The 14,965-nt window shown below is 38.6% G+C and overlaps 1 protein-coding gene across 4 annotated transcripts in view; it reads right to left on the reverse strand.

Moving 5' to 3' along the window:
* The window catches only part of Mettl15 (methyltransferase like 15), a 173,972-nt gene that overhangs the window by 39,082 nt on the left and 119,925 nt on the right, over positions 1-14,965 (reverse strand). The gene's annotated exons all lie outside the window — the stretch shown is intronic.

Here is a 14,965-nt window from a genome sequence, read left to right on the forward strand (position 1 = left end):
ATATACCCAAAATAAATACACGAAATGTCAAGCACTTGCTTAGCATTATACTTTTAAGAACTTATATTATAAATTAGCAATAATCTTTTGTCAGACTAAGTGTTCCATTTTTTTTTCAAAAAAATCTTAAATTTATGAGTTAAAAAAATAGTATATGACATTCCTTCAAAAGACTTATTTACCATCCAAGGCAATGCAAATACAGTAGGCATAAAAACAAAAATAATAGAAATAAACTGTACATACATATCATGAATTCTACTTAGTCATATAAAAGGGACAAAATCCAGTTATCTATGCAACAATGAAGATGGAACTGGAGATCACTACACTAAGGGAATTAATAATATACTAGAAAACAAGCACTACATAACCCACTCATATGTGAAATATTAATACACCCATCTCAAAATTGAGGGTAATATGGTACCTTGCAGTGACGAGAAAAGAGTTGGGGAAAGAAGAAAATAAAAAAGTTTGAGCAATGGATACTAAAGAGAAGATAAATATTTTCAATGTACCCCGATTTAAGCATGTCATAATGTATTCCACACCACATCAATTTACACGTACAATTTTTATGTACCTGTTAAAAATCAATCTAATTAAACGAAAGAGATTAATATAAAAAGACAAGTTCAAAATTGTCACACCATTTAGTTTACTGCTGTGCATACTTATCCTGTTCTTCGGATAAGGGTGTTACAGAGGTACCTACTTGAGGAAGAAAATAAGGATAGGACTAAACAACTCCCGGAGAAGTGCTGTTTTAGCTTCCAGTGAGAATTTCAAATATTTTTGTGAAGAATTCTGAATCAACAGGCAGGAAGATATTTGGATCATCATGTTCTTACTCTAACTCTTCTTCCTAAACAATGTGAGCTGTTGACCTTATGATTCTTCAGAAGTCTTAAAGCAACTAAAATTCATTTTGGAAGGAGAATAAGTGAAGAAATTGGGCAACATTCTGAAGTTCTCATTCTCTCTGAAAGTGAATGGGATGAGCTTGTATTTTAGCAGCATTAGGCAACTCATATTTAGGGTATTTAGGTATTGTTTATGCCACTTAAGGGGAAACTCACAGACCATTGTTGTGTCTTCCTCAAATTCTGAATGAAAGAGTAATTAAGATTGCATGCCAAACATTTATAAGCTTTCTATTGTTGTTACTAATTATGCTATTTGGAGGCTATAGACGGGACAGGAAGACTAGTGAGCCATGTTTCTTGAGGTAACAGCTGAGTGGAAAAGATACAATTTACAGAGCAGTATGGATAAGCTTATGATAGTAGATAAAGAAATAGCTTCTCTATGTCTGGAAAGTAGGAATGCTAATAAAGTAGTATTGGAAAACCAAAACCAATACCTTTCAGGATTAGAAGACAGTCCATTTATGCCAATATCTGATATTTGTATCTTTGCCTACTCCAATCTCATGAATGCAAGCTGAGAGGTGAAGGATTCTGTTATAATCGCCTCCAGATCCCAACCACAGGCTGGAGAGACAGCCAACCATCCAGCATTCATCACTGAATGAGAGAGTCGATTAATGACATCGACCAACAACTTTTTGGACAAGAAAACAAAATGCCCTGCTAGAGTTCACTCAGGAGCAGAGTGAACAAGGATGTGGGAAGAAGAATGTATGTTGTCAAAAGGTGCTTCTTCATTGCTACAGATGAGATTGTCTTGACAAAATTATAGGGAACTGAACCTGCTGATCCAGAAGAAGCAGAAATATGGCCTGAGAGATCCCTTTGCAAAGGAGAGAGGTTCAACTAGGAAATTTTACCTGCAGGAACACAGTAGGGAGGGAGATTTGTGGCTTGGACATTTAAAGAAACAAGTGTTTTACATATACTAAAATAATCATCATGTATTTATATACAAGAAACAATATACATACAGATATGAATATAATTCAATACAATTAATTCCTAGCCTAAGTACTTTGTTTCTCTGGGGAATCCTGATGCTATTATATAACTACTCTATTAAATGTTTGACATAACTGTAGAAAATTATTATGCCTATTATCCACTGAACTCCATGTGACCAAATACTTGCTTTACAATATATGTTCTTTACACCTGATTTTAAGAAAAATATAATATTGAAACTTAATCTGCCGCAAGCACTGGTTATCCAGTTTATATTTGGGTCTTGTTTTCATAAGAGTTCACCATTACTCTTAGGGCTGGCTAGGTAGCTTGAGAGTAAACACATGGGTTAGCCTATACATTAAATCCCCCCAAACCACATAAAATCCCAAATACAGTAAAAAGTAAAAGGCAAACAAAAAATCACTACATTTCAATTAAGCAGTTACTTCTGCAACTTTTCTCTTTAGTATGACCTTATACAAATCAAGGTTACAGCCTACAGTGCACACAGCCTTCCACACATGACCCTACACCTACTCTAGAGATACTTTTAGCCAAACTCTCCATTCCAATAAGACATCAAAATTTCAGATCCTGATGTTTTAAAACTTCCATGTGTTTAGACGATTTATGTGACAAGTTGCCTATTTAAACAGTAATTAATGTACTCCTATAAAGATACTTTCAATGAGTAATTTTTAACTATAGAATGCTTATGTTAAGAATGGAAGTGTGTCTGGTCCAATCAACTACAAGTACTTAAAATCAAAGAATCATGATTCCCAAGGATGAAGGAATTCTGCCTCAAGGTTGCAACATTATTTCCTACCCTAGACTGTCTAGCCTGCTGCTATACAGATTTCCCGCATGGCAGACCTCATAACTATGTGAGCAAATTCCTTGAAGTAAATCCTGTATTCTTTCCCTCTCCTCTCCATCCTTTCTCTCTTCCCTCTCTCTCCCCTCTCTCTTTCTCTTTTTACATAGGGGTGAGGGTGGGAGGGAGAGAGCTATACTTTGTAGGAACTGGAAAGATAGCTCAGTGGTTAAGATCAATTGTTCTCGCAGCGTCTGAGTTTGGTTTCCAGCAGCCACATGGCAGCTCACAACCATTTGTAACATCAGTCTCAGACGGTCTTACACCCTCTTCTGGCCTCCATGGGCACCTACGTTCATGTACACACTCAAGTATACATAACCCAACACAAACACACATAAACATAATTGCAAGCTAAAGTTAATCTCTAAAAATAAAAAATTTAACAGTTTACATTTCTTACATAAATTTTTATATATACTAAACCACACTTGTACATGTTTCTTACATATTATACATATTAGATATCATGTATGTTTATGTATACTTATTTCCTACTCCTTCAGTTTTTCTGGTGAACTCTGGTGAATACATATCAGCTTAGAAGTCTATTTCTGTTTAGCTGTTTGGCACACATCATCCCATGGCCACCACAATTGTTCATAGATCAACATGTACAATTCTGGTCAGTAAGATACAAGAGACATTTTCTCAGAAGATAGAAAAGGGTTCTACTTTTTTTCATGTTTATATATACAAAATAACAACAACACAAAAATTATAAGCAGATCAAATTGAGCCAAATATATATAAACAATTATCTCTCTGGGTGGAAGGTAAAGTGATGGCAGTAGAAAGTCTTCATTCAGAATTGCCTTAGGATATGAGGGACTTAGTGAAGGTCTACTAATGCTGAATATATGTATGTACGAACACATACATATACAAATAACATCACAACTTCTGTGGCAATTAGTGATGGAATATTTAACAATGCCATACTAATATATTAGAGGTTTAAATAAATTAAAAACATCCTCAAGAAACTAAAATTGACACAAGAAATGTAAAATATAGTCTTAAAATTACTTAGAATTTTAATCTCTAATTATAAAGTCTCCCACAGAGAAAAAGACATGCACAGGTGGTTCTATCATGTATTATTCCAAATATTTAAATATTTAGCTATTTAAGTAACTCCAATATTATATAAACAAAATAACACTGATATTATAATAAAATCTCCCAGAAAATAAAGAGACAGCTAGTTCAAATCAGATCACAGGGCAAATATGCAGGATGGTTTGGGGGCTCATGAAATGGGAGCACCAAGGTCTAGGGCAAGGGACTGGGAGCACATAGGTCCTATTAGGAAAGGAGAATACAACAGATAGTTATAAATGGAGGAGGAGCACTGGGACAGGACGATCAAACGGGGATGGGGAAGGAAGATGAATGATAGAATATGGGAAAGGAAGCCAAAATTAAGGACCATTTAAGGAGTGCTATGTAATATGTAGAATCTTCCTGCAATATATACATATGTGAAAGCAATATAAATGAAATTGCCAAATAATGGATGATGACAGAGCCTCTATTTTCTGTCTTGTGACAAAATGAAGCTTCCAGCACAGGGATCTGGTTACAGCTAACTGGGTTGTTGGCTAGAGGGGCTCCATGGGAATCCTCAAACAATAGGTTGCCATCATCACACTGACGGCAAGGGCCTATTGCTGAAGGCCAACCCACTGAGTATGGAGGAGTCAAGCTGGTGCCTACACATAGCCTTCATGCTTACGGGCTTGCATCCTTGATGCAGGAAGGAACTCTGTGCTCTAGCAAAGGAAAACCCAACTCAGCCTCAAACCCTTTGGCCTACAATGGTGTCCTCTGTGCACGATATGCTATGGCAATGGTGGGACGAAGGTTGTGGGTGTAACCAAGCAATATCTAATTTGACTGACGGCCCACTACACCAGATATAACCCTTATGCAATACTGCTTGAGTGACATAGAATCAGAGACTAGATAGCTCAAGGACATTGAGATAAAACCAAATATTACTTTTCTGCAAAAAGAATATGGCAATAAATGACTCCTACTGACATTCTGCAATACTCATAGATCAGTGCCTTGCTCAGTCATCATCAGAGAAGCATCCTCCTGCAGCAGATGGGAACAAACACACAGAACCACACCGTAAAACACTCAAGTTAAAACGGGACACCTCCTTCACTTTTCCCTTTCAGAAAAGGGGCATCCCCCAGAGGGGTGGAGGACACCAAGAAAACAAGGCTTTCTAAATCAACATCATCAACTTATACATGAACTTCTCGAGACTGGGGCAGTACACACAGGCCCTGGCTGCACAAGTCCTGCACAGGTTCACATCAGGTCCTCTGTGCATATGTGATGGCTTCTAGTTTGCTGGTTTTTAATGGAAACCATTGGGAATCTGTTTCTCTTGTCTTCTTTTGGGCTCTTTATATTCTGTTTGTTTGTTTTGTCTAAGTTTGATGTATGAGATTTCAATTCATTTTTTTTATTATTATCCCTAAGAAGACTGTTTATATTCTAATAAGAGAAAGGGAGTAGATCCAGACGAAAGGAGGAGTGGGAAGGACCAAGAAGGTGTAGATGGAGGGGAAACTATATCAGGATACATTATGTGGTTAAAAAAAAAAATCTATTTTCACTAACAGGAAAAAAAAATTAACCAGGTCCAAAGCAAAGGAAAGCAAAACAAAGAAAAACCTAAAATAATGGCAATGTTATAAATGCCAATTTATCCAAAGGACAAAATAACAAAAACAACAAAAACACAAGCAGGTCAAATCATGATAAATACATACCAACAATGATTTCTCTATGCTGAGGATAGCGTGTGGCTGGAGAAAGCCTTTGGGAGTGTCTTGGTGAAGGTAATTAAAGTTGTATACAAACACACACACTCACGCACACACAAAACCATATATATGTATATACATATATGTATATTTTTTTAATGTATTTATTAGGGCTGGAGCGATGGCTCAGTGGTTAAGGGTACTGACTGCTCTTCTAGAGGTCCTGAGTTCATTTCCCAGCAACCACATGGTGGCTCACAACCATCTGTAATGGGCATCCAATTCCCTCTTCTGGTGTGTCTGAAGACAGCTACAGTGTACCCACATACATGAAATAAATAAATAATTCTACTTTTAAAAAATATTTATTTATTCACACTATAACCCAATATCATCCCTTCCTCTTCTCCCAGGACCAACTCCTGCAAGACTTCCCTCATTCCACTTTTGAAAAGGGGAAGCCCCCTCTGGGTCCTACTCCCCCATGTAAAAACAACTGCCCTGACTAGACACTTCCTTTCCCTCTGAGGCCAGATAAGGAGGTTCCTTTAGGGGTGCAGGATCCACGCAGGCAGGCAGGCAGGCAGGCAGGCAGCAGGCTCAGGGACAGTCCCTGCTCCAGTTTTTTGGGGACCTGATGAAGACCAAGCTGCTCGTCTGTAACATATGTGCAGAGGGCCTAGATCCAGCCCTTTGGTAGGTGATTCAGTCTCCGGGAGCTTCTAAGAGTCCAGGTTAGTTTACTCTGGTAGTTTTCCTGTGGAAACAGGCAACCTCTGAATGTCGGAGGAGGTAGGGAGACCCTCTAGAAAGTTGCAGAAACCTGGGAGGTAAGAGACACTCGGGACTCAAAGGGAGGGACCTTAGATGAAATGCCCTACAGTGGAGACAGGAAATTTGCAGAGTCCATTTCCAGTAGAAAAACAAAGCATCAAGTGGAGGGATGGGTTACCATCCCACAGTTCTTGTCTAAGAGAATTGCAAAGACAAAAATGGAATAGAAACTGAGGAAAGGAGATCCAGTGACAAGTCCAAATTGGGATCCATCTCAAGGGGACGCTCCACTATTACTGATGCTATGGTGTGCTTATGGCTGCCCTCTGAGAGGACCAACAAGCAGCTGAGTCAGAAGTAGATACTTATACCCCCCAAATGGACAGAAGACAGGGACCCGTGTGGTTAAGTTAGGGAAAAGCTGGAAGAAGCTGAGGAGGAGGGTGACTCCATAGAAAGACCAGCAATCCAAACTAACCTGAACTACAGATCTCTCAGACACTGAGCCATCAACCAGGCAGCATACACTAGCTGGTCCATGGCCCCAATACATGGAGTGGGGGTGGGGAGTTGGGGACATCCTATTGGAGACAGGGGAGAAGGAATGGGATGAGGAACAATCCAAGGGGGGACTGGATTGCAAAAGAGTTTAATAATAATAATAATAATAATAATAATAATAATAATAATAATAATAATAATCAACCCCAGCACTACATATTTTCCAATATACAATAGCAAACAGTGACATTCCTAATCATAAATAAACAGCTGGGAGTGTGTTATGGAAAGAGCAGACTCAAACTCAGAAAGTGAACCATTAACCCCAACTATTCCATCTGGTACCTGGGGTTTGTAGTAACATCATCTGGGAATGTGTTTGGGAATCACCACCCCTCTAGTTCTGACACGTGCATTGCACAGAGTCCCTCTTGAGCCAGCTCCATTCTGTACCAACCTCCAATGATTCTGGCACCTTCAACATCCTGATGCTCCTTTATAACTTATATAGGTACATGCAAGGGCTTTACGATGCTTCTCCTGGGAGAATCTGACCCTGCCCTCCATCAGCTGGCTTCATCAGATTTTGAGAAGCTACAGACCAAGCCTTCATGACTGCATAATTCTTGCATTGCTGCATGCCTGAGAAACAAGCATGTACCATGGAGATGTTGACAAGTTCTGACACCCATTCAATATGTAGTCTGTCTCCCTTCTGTCACAGCTGTCATGACTTTTGTACACTTTGGCTGAGAAACATGGGGGTGAGGGGGGAATCCCATAGGTAGCTGTTTTAAAGGAGAGAACTTGTTCATCAATATTCTCTATTCAGGGACTCTCCTTTCAAATCAATTTGCATTTATACAAGTTAGAGTCTTGAATAAGTCTTGCTCTTAGAGTACAATATATTATCTCACTGAAGAGCCTGAGGCTTCTCATTAATGATGCTAGTTCCATTTTTTTTTTACTTCCGCCCTGGCATTCCCTTACACTAGGGCATCAAGCTTTCACAGGAACAAGGGTTTCTCCTCCCATTGATGTCCAACAAGGCCCATCCTCTACTACATATGCTGCTGGAGCCATGGGTCACTCGATGTGTACTCTTTGGTTGGTGCTTTAGTCCCTGGGAGCTCTGGTTGGTTAATATTGTTGTTCTTCTTATGGGGTTGCAAACCTCCTCAGATATCTCAGTCCTTTCTCTAACTCCTCCATTGGGGACCCCATTCTCAGTCCAATGTTGGGCTGTGAGCATCCACCTCTATATTTGTCAGGCTCTGGCAGAGCCTCTCAGGAGACAGCTGTATCAGACTCCTGTCAGCATCCTCAGTAGTGACTGGGTTTGGTGACTGCATGTGGGATGGATCCCCATGTGTGGCAGTCTCTGGATGGTTGTTCCTTCAGTCTCTCCTCCACATTTTGTCTCTGTATTTCCTCCTGTGAGTATTTTGTTTCTCCTTCTGAGAAGTACTGAAGCATCCATACTTTTGTCTTTCTTCTCCTTGAGCTTCATGTAGTCTGTAAATTGTATCTTGGGTATTCTGAGCTTTTGAGCTAACCATTACATCTGCTTTGTGTGGATCCATTTTAACTGTAAATTTAAATTCACTCACAGTTTCTTCCTAGCAAAACACACCCTTTGCATGTTTTTGATCTTTCTCATTGTATATCTAATTTCATCAAATAATAACCATGCCACATCCTGGATGTCTTCCTGTCTTGAAATTTCCTCCAGCAAACAACTTCATCAATTCTTTTTTATTATAGCTCTATTTAACTTTTCCTCACACGGAGAGGAGACAGCATAGAGTGCCTTCATGTGACACAAAACAGCCTCTAATCCAGTTCCTGAAATTGATCTTATTCTCTGAATACTTAAGAACACTGTCAGCCATGTTGGTCTTTCAGTCAGAATAATAATAATAATCATTATCTTCATCTTCATCATCATCATCATCATCATCATCATCATCATCATCATCATCATCTGCAACTCTCACCAGAGTAACTCATTAAGACCTGGTTACAGACTTCTGGAGATATACCAACCCAAAGCTCAACCTTTCCCCATATTCCTCCCATAAAGTATTTCTAAAATAAAAGGTTACAGATGACATGGTCAGTATCTCAGTAATGGCCTCATCTTCTATGGAAAATTTCTACTTCCTATAAAGGTTTTTACTTTTCCCACTATTGTAACAAGATGCCTGACGAAAGCAACTCAAACAAGAATTCATTTTTAGTGACAGTATGTAGTAGAATAGTACATAATTTTAGGGAAGGCATGGCAGCACAAACAATTCTAGGTAAGGGGCCTAAGCACAAGCATACCTATATGATATATGTATATATCATTTAATTTATGACCAGTAATGAGGTCCATCCCTATAATCTCAACACTAGGGGATGTGAGACAGAGAAGAAGATTGGGATTAATTCAAGATGAGCATAGGCTCTGTAGTGAGTCTGAGTGCAGGCCATGCTACTGGTGGAGACCGGCTAATCGCCTTCTCCCTCCCCAACAAAAAATACTATGTAATTCTTTGTTAACAAGTCAGGTACTCCAAAAAGGGAAAGCACATTTTTACCACATTTTCCCTGAAGTTTTGAATATCAGGGCAATGCTTTTCTAAACTGCTGGTAATACCACAATCATGCACCCAGAGATAAAGGAAGCTTACGAATCATCCCTTGTGTTGGTGGTTCTCATTAGCTCCAAAACTAAGTGTGGGTACTGCAAAATGTATAAAAAGATTATCACAAATACTTAATGGCTTTGATCTAATGAAATGAAAATGCAGGTCTTCTGACCTCTGGAATAAAGTTTTTTAAAACTTAAAATAGGCAATTTGAGTTCTACTAGGATTTCACTTCTTTATTTTTAAAGTTCAGTGGGAGTAAGACAAATTCGTTCCTTTGAAAATGCAAATTAAATTATCTAGATGTGTTTCTGAAAAAATTGTTTTAGCCACACTATTTTCCAGTGACATCTCTAAGAAGGAGGTTCCCATAAATTTTAGTTGCTGAATTCTAGTCCCATGATGATTGTACATCTTTCCTTATTTTAACAGAATATGTAAATAGATGTGAGAGATCAAATAATCTCTCAAATCACCTGTGATTTTATATCAGAATTAGATTTTTATGCAAATGAGGGTTCTAGTTATTAGGTTACATGAAGTGCAATGCAAATCGAGTCTTCAGAATCTGACATTTCGGTGGGGGTGGGGGTTGGGGGCATTAGGCTTATGGTGATCATTATCATATACCCTACACGCCAATTCCTGTATTACTAACATTCAATGTTGTGGGAGTGTAAAGGAGAATGGCTTCCATGGGCTTAGATGTAGGAATACTTGGTTCTTAATTGATGGAACTGTTTGGGAAGAATTGTGAGATGTGGCCTTCATGGAGGAGGTGTGTTGCTGGGGGTGGGTGTTGAGGTTTCAAATGACTTGCTATTGACTTAGGTAAATGTGCACTTGGCTGTTCCTGCTGCCATATCCATGGATTTTCTTAGCCAACATTTTCAGGCTCTAATGCTCTGAAATTCTATGCCCAAATTAAACACCTTTTTTTTTTTCTACTAATTTGCCTTGATAATGGTGTTTTATCACATCAATAGAAAATAACTAAGAAAAGGAGTTAAATGCAGTAACAACTATTTTTTTTTGTTATACAAAGACTACTATTAGTAAAATATATATATTCTGTATCAATAAGGAAATGGCATGTAACATATAAAAATAATCATTCAGAAGACCGAAGGCTGTGAGTCTAGATGTATACAAGCAGAATAACTGACTAGTTATAATAGGTGTAGTCAATAGTATAGATTTCCTTTAATTTACATTGCAAACATCCCTGCTGAGAATACTGAAAAGATAAAGAGAGTTGCATTATTGGGTTTGGTGGTACGATAAGTGCTTAATTCAAAAAGCAAAGGAACAAAAGGAAACAAACAACAAGAAAGGAAAACAAACAAACAAACAAACGAACAAACTAGGTGTGACAGCCTTTGGAGACGAATCTCTGTGTTTGAGGCCAGCCTGCTCTACAGAGTAGCTCCAGGACAGCCAGAACTACAACATAAGACACTGTTTTACCCCCCACTCCAAAAAAAGTAAATCTAAAAGTAAAATACGACATTGGGTTTCCTTACTTAGAATGATTATTGTCAGCGCCACCCATTTACCTACAAATTTCCTAATTTACTTTCCTTAACTGCTGAATAATAGCACATTGTGTAAATGTACCACATTTTAATTATCTATTTATCAACTGACAAGCATTATGCTGTTTCCATATGGCTACTGTGAATAGAGTATCAATGAATATGGATGAATGGGTATCTTCAAAGCAGGCTCTAGAGGCACTGGGTACTGTCCAAGGGTGGTATGCCTGGATCATACGTTAGATTTGCATTCAGATTCGTACATATATCTTTGAGCCTTCAGATATATGTATTTCATTTAGAATACACACAGGGGTCGGGAAATTAATAGGGAGCTTTAGGAAGGGCTTTCAATGGAGAGTATCTAGAACATACTGCTGTAAGTGTTTAAAATGGAACCGCAAGGATTAAATAGGGGTGTGGGTGAAAGGTGGGGCAAAATATGGGGACTAAATATGGAAAGTGATTAATACTAAAGACTATTCAGAAACATTATATGAAAATTTCTACTTTAGAAGCACACACACACACACACACACACACACACACACACACACACACACACACACACACGGAGTTAAAATTGAGGTATAGCAGGGCAGCAATGCTCCTTCTAGACATGATACCAAAACCCAGTTCCTAAAATGAGTCACTTGTTTTGGAGTCATTGGCCAATGAAGTCCTATAGGTTCTCATTTATTGCAGGACATTGCTAATACCCACCCTGAACATGATGAGAAAAAGTCTATTGCTGAAGGCACCACATACTTGAGTCACAGAACAGAGAAATCAAACTGAACTGACATGGAGTTTAAATCTCTAGTAGATAACTTTCATGGTGCTGAAGGAAATATGCATAGTCCTGGAGGAGAAAGTGTAACAATCAATTTTATCCAACTGTGTACCCTATACATTATAGCCATGACTTGCCTGGCAAGACAGGTCCACTGGAGCAAGGGTGACACAAATGTCATGGGAGTAACCAACTATTTTCTGATTGTATTTAGTAAATCTTTTCCACAAGATGAAAACCCGACCTGGCACCATTACTGCACTGGGAGTCTATGGTTAGACTGGCCATAGGTCATAAATGAAAAGTATTAGTTTGTAAAATAAACATAGCACTAAACTGATTTTAATGACTTATTATTGTACCCGTACATCAATGCATCTCTCAATCTTCATCAGAGAAGCTTCAACAGAGGAATGGATACAAAAAATTGGTACATTTACACAGCAGATTACTACTCAGCTATTAAAAACAATGACTTTATGAAATTCTTAGGCAAATGGATGGAACTAGAAAGTATCATCTTGAGTGAGGTACCCCAGTCACACAAAAACACATATAGCATGCACTCACTGATAAGTAGATATTAACCCAAAAGCTCGAATTACCCAAGATACAATCCACAGACCACACGAAGCTCAAAAAGAAGGAAGACCTAAGTGAGGATGCTTCAGTCCTTCTTAGAAGGGGCAAGAAAAATATTCATAGGAAGAAATACAGAGACAAAGTTTAGAGCAGAGACTGAAGGAAAGGCCATCTAGAGACTGCGCCACCTGGGGATCCAGCCCATACACATATAGCCACCAAATCCAGACAATATTGCTGATGCCAAGAAGTACATGCTGACAGGAGCCTGATATAGCTGTCTCCTGAGAGGCTCTGCCAGAGCATAAAAAATACAGAGGCAAATGCTAGCAGCAAACCATTGAACTGATAATGGGGTCCCCAATGGAAGAGTTAGAGAAAGGATTGAAAGAGCTGAAGCGGTTTGCAACCCCAGAAGAACAACAATACCAACCAACCAGAGCTCACAGGGACTAAACCACCATCCGAAGAGAACACATGGAGAGACCCATGGCTCCAGCAGCATGTGTAGCAGAGGATGGCCTCGTTGGGCATCAATGAGAGAAGCCCTTGGTCCTGACAAGGCTCAATGCCCCAGTGTAGGGGAATGCCAGGGCAGGTAGGTGGAAAGGGATGGGTGGGTGAACACACTCATAGATAGAAGTAGGGGAAGAGGAATGGGTTGGGGATTTATGAACAGGAAACCAGGAAAGGGGATAACATTTGAAATGTAAATTTAAAAATCCAATTACAAAAACGAATGCATTAAGAGATGGTTATTAACACAGAGATCCCTTCACCCAACTAACCAAGGCACCAAAAAATAAGAGTGCAGAATGCTCAGGCCTAAATGGAACATATGAGCTCTACTCACTCCTCCCTATACTTCCATTCTTGAGGATAATTGCAAAAGAGAGGAATGGAAAGCGTGTGAGAGCTAGAGGTTGTAGATGATTGCAAAGAATGTGTCTTCCAGACACAAAGCGGATACACATGTGAACTCATGGCAGATGTGCGTGGGACCTATGCAGACCAAATCCCAGCCAGCACGGAGAGGAGGTGGGTACAGCAACTCATCCCTACTCATAGTGATATTGGCAACTGTTAGCTGCTGAGAGAGGGAAATTGACCACCCTTCAGTAGAAAGCCACACATCAAAAAATATTTGGGGAGCAAAAGTTGGTCGTGATAGGAAAAAATACAATGTTTGGTAAATGGAGAAGGTAGGCTGGATCTGGTAAAAGTGCTGCGGCATGGAGATGATTAAAACATACTGTGGGAAATTTTTAAATAATGAATAAAAACGAGAAAAAAAAGAAACCACAAAAGACCAAGATTTTATCAAAGACTAAAAAGTTACTTTCAGGAAATCTAATAGGAATGTTCCATATGATCCTAAACATAGACATAATAGTTATAAAATAAAAGACCTAATCATCTATATTTGTAGACTTACATTTTCAGGCTTCTCTACCTATATAAATACTTTTCAGATGCTTAAATCAGCAAATCAGCTGCAGACTTCTTGGGCATGTCCACAGCCTATCTTAACTAATGCTAGATGCTAAGGTAACAAAGACATACGGCTCACAGAGAAAAGCTAACAATGACTAACACTCCACTCAAGCTTATGATTCATAAATATTTTTACTGTGATAACCACATTTTCATTTTCATCACAACATTATATAAACATTTTATAACTATATACATTTTAAAAACAATTTAGAATGTATATATTATATAAACATTTTATCCTTACATTACAATTATAGTAGCTCAAACTCAAAAGACAAAAAAAAAATAATTTTCTTATTTATGTTTGAAGTAGAGCAGCTTGCAGACACAAAGGAAAGTTAATCAGACTGCAATGGATATTTGATAAGTTAATAAAATCCTGCTTAAGATTATACAGGTAGAAGCAATAAGACTAAAAATTAAGCTCGGGTAAAATTAATTACGTAATGCACGTTAACTTCATCCTTTTTTAAAAAGGAAGAAGAGCATAGTAGGGACAAGTCTACTCAGTGCTCTAGTATCTACTCGGGAAACAGAGAGCAGGAGTAAAGAAAGTTCCGAGACCTAGCATCTGTGTTGTTCATGAGGCTGGTTAGGACCCCGGCAGGGATTACAGTACAGAAACCAGCTGCTGACCACCAGCATTATTGTGTGCTCAAGAGCAGGGATCATCAAGCTGGCAGGATTGCTCAGTGGGCAAAGCAGTTGCCCCCAAGCCTGTAAGCTGAGCTTGATCCTGGCTCTCACATGGTGGATGAAGAGAAATGGCACTGCACAGACTGCAGCACCCACTGTAACATACAAAAAAGAAGAGAAAGAATTCAAATATTAATTTGGAATTAAATGTCCTAGCTTAACATCACGTTGACTTTAATAACTTCCCTAAAGAGATCACATTTGTAACTTTTCAAGGAACATAACCAAACCTGAGACTTGGATTATAAAATTGTTAGGTTGAACCATTCAATTTTTTCCTATCATTTATTGCAATAATTTGGTTATCTCTTTCTCATTCAAATGAGCTTGACAAAATACTAAAATGGTATTTTCAGGATCTGTGATCTCTAGGTTAGGTGTCACAACATCCAGAAATTCTATGGG

The sequence above is a fragment of the Rattus rattus genome, chromosome 5 (assembly GCF_011064425.1).
Source record: "Rattus rattus isolate New Zealand chromosome 5, Rrattus_CSIRO_v1, whole genome shotgun sequence".
Taxonomy (NCBI): domain Eukaryota; kingdom Metazoa; phylum Chordata; class Mammalia; order Rodentia; family Muridae; genus Rattus; species Rattus rattus.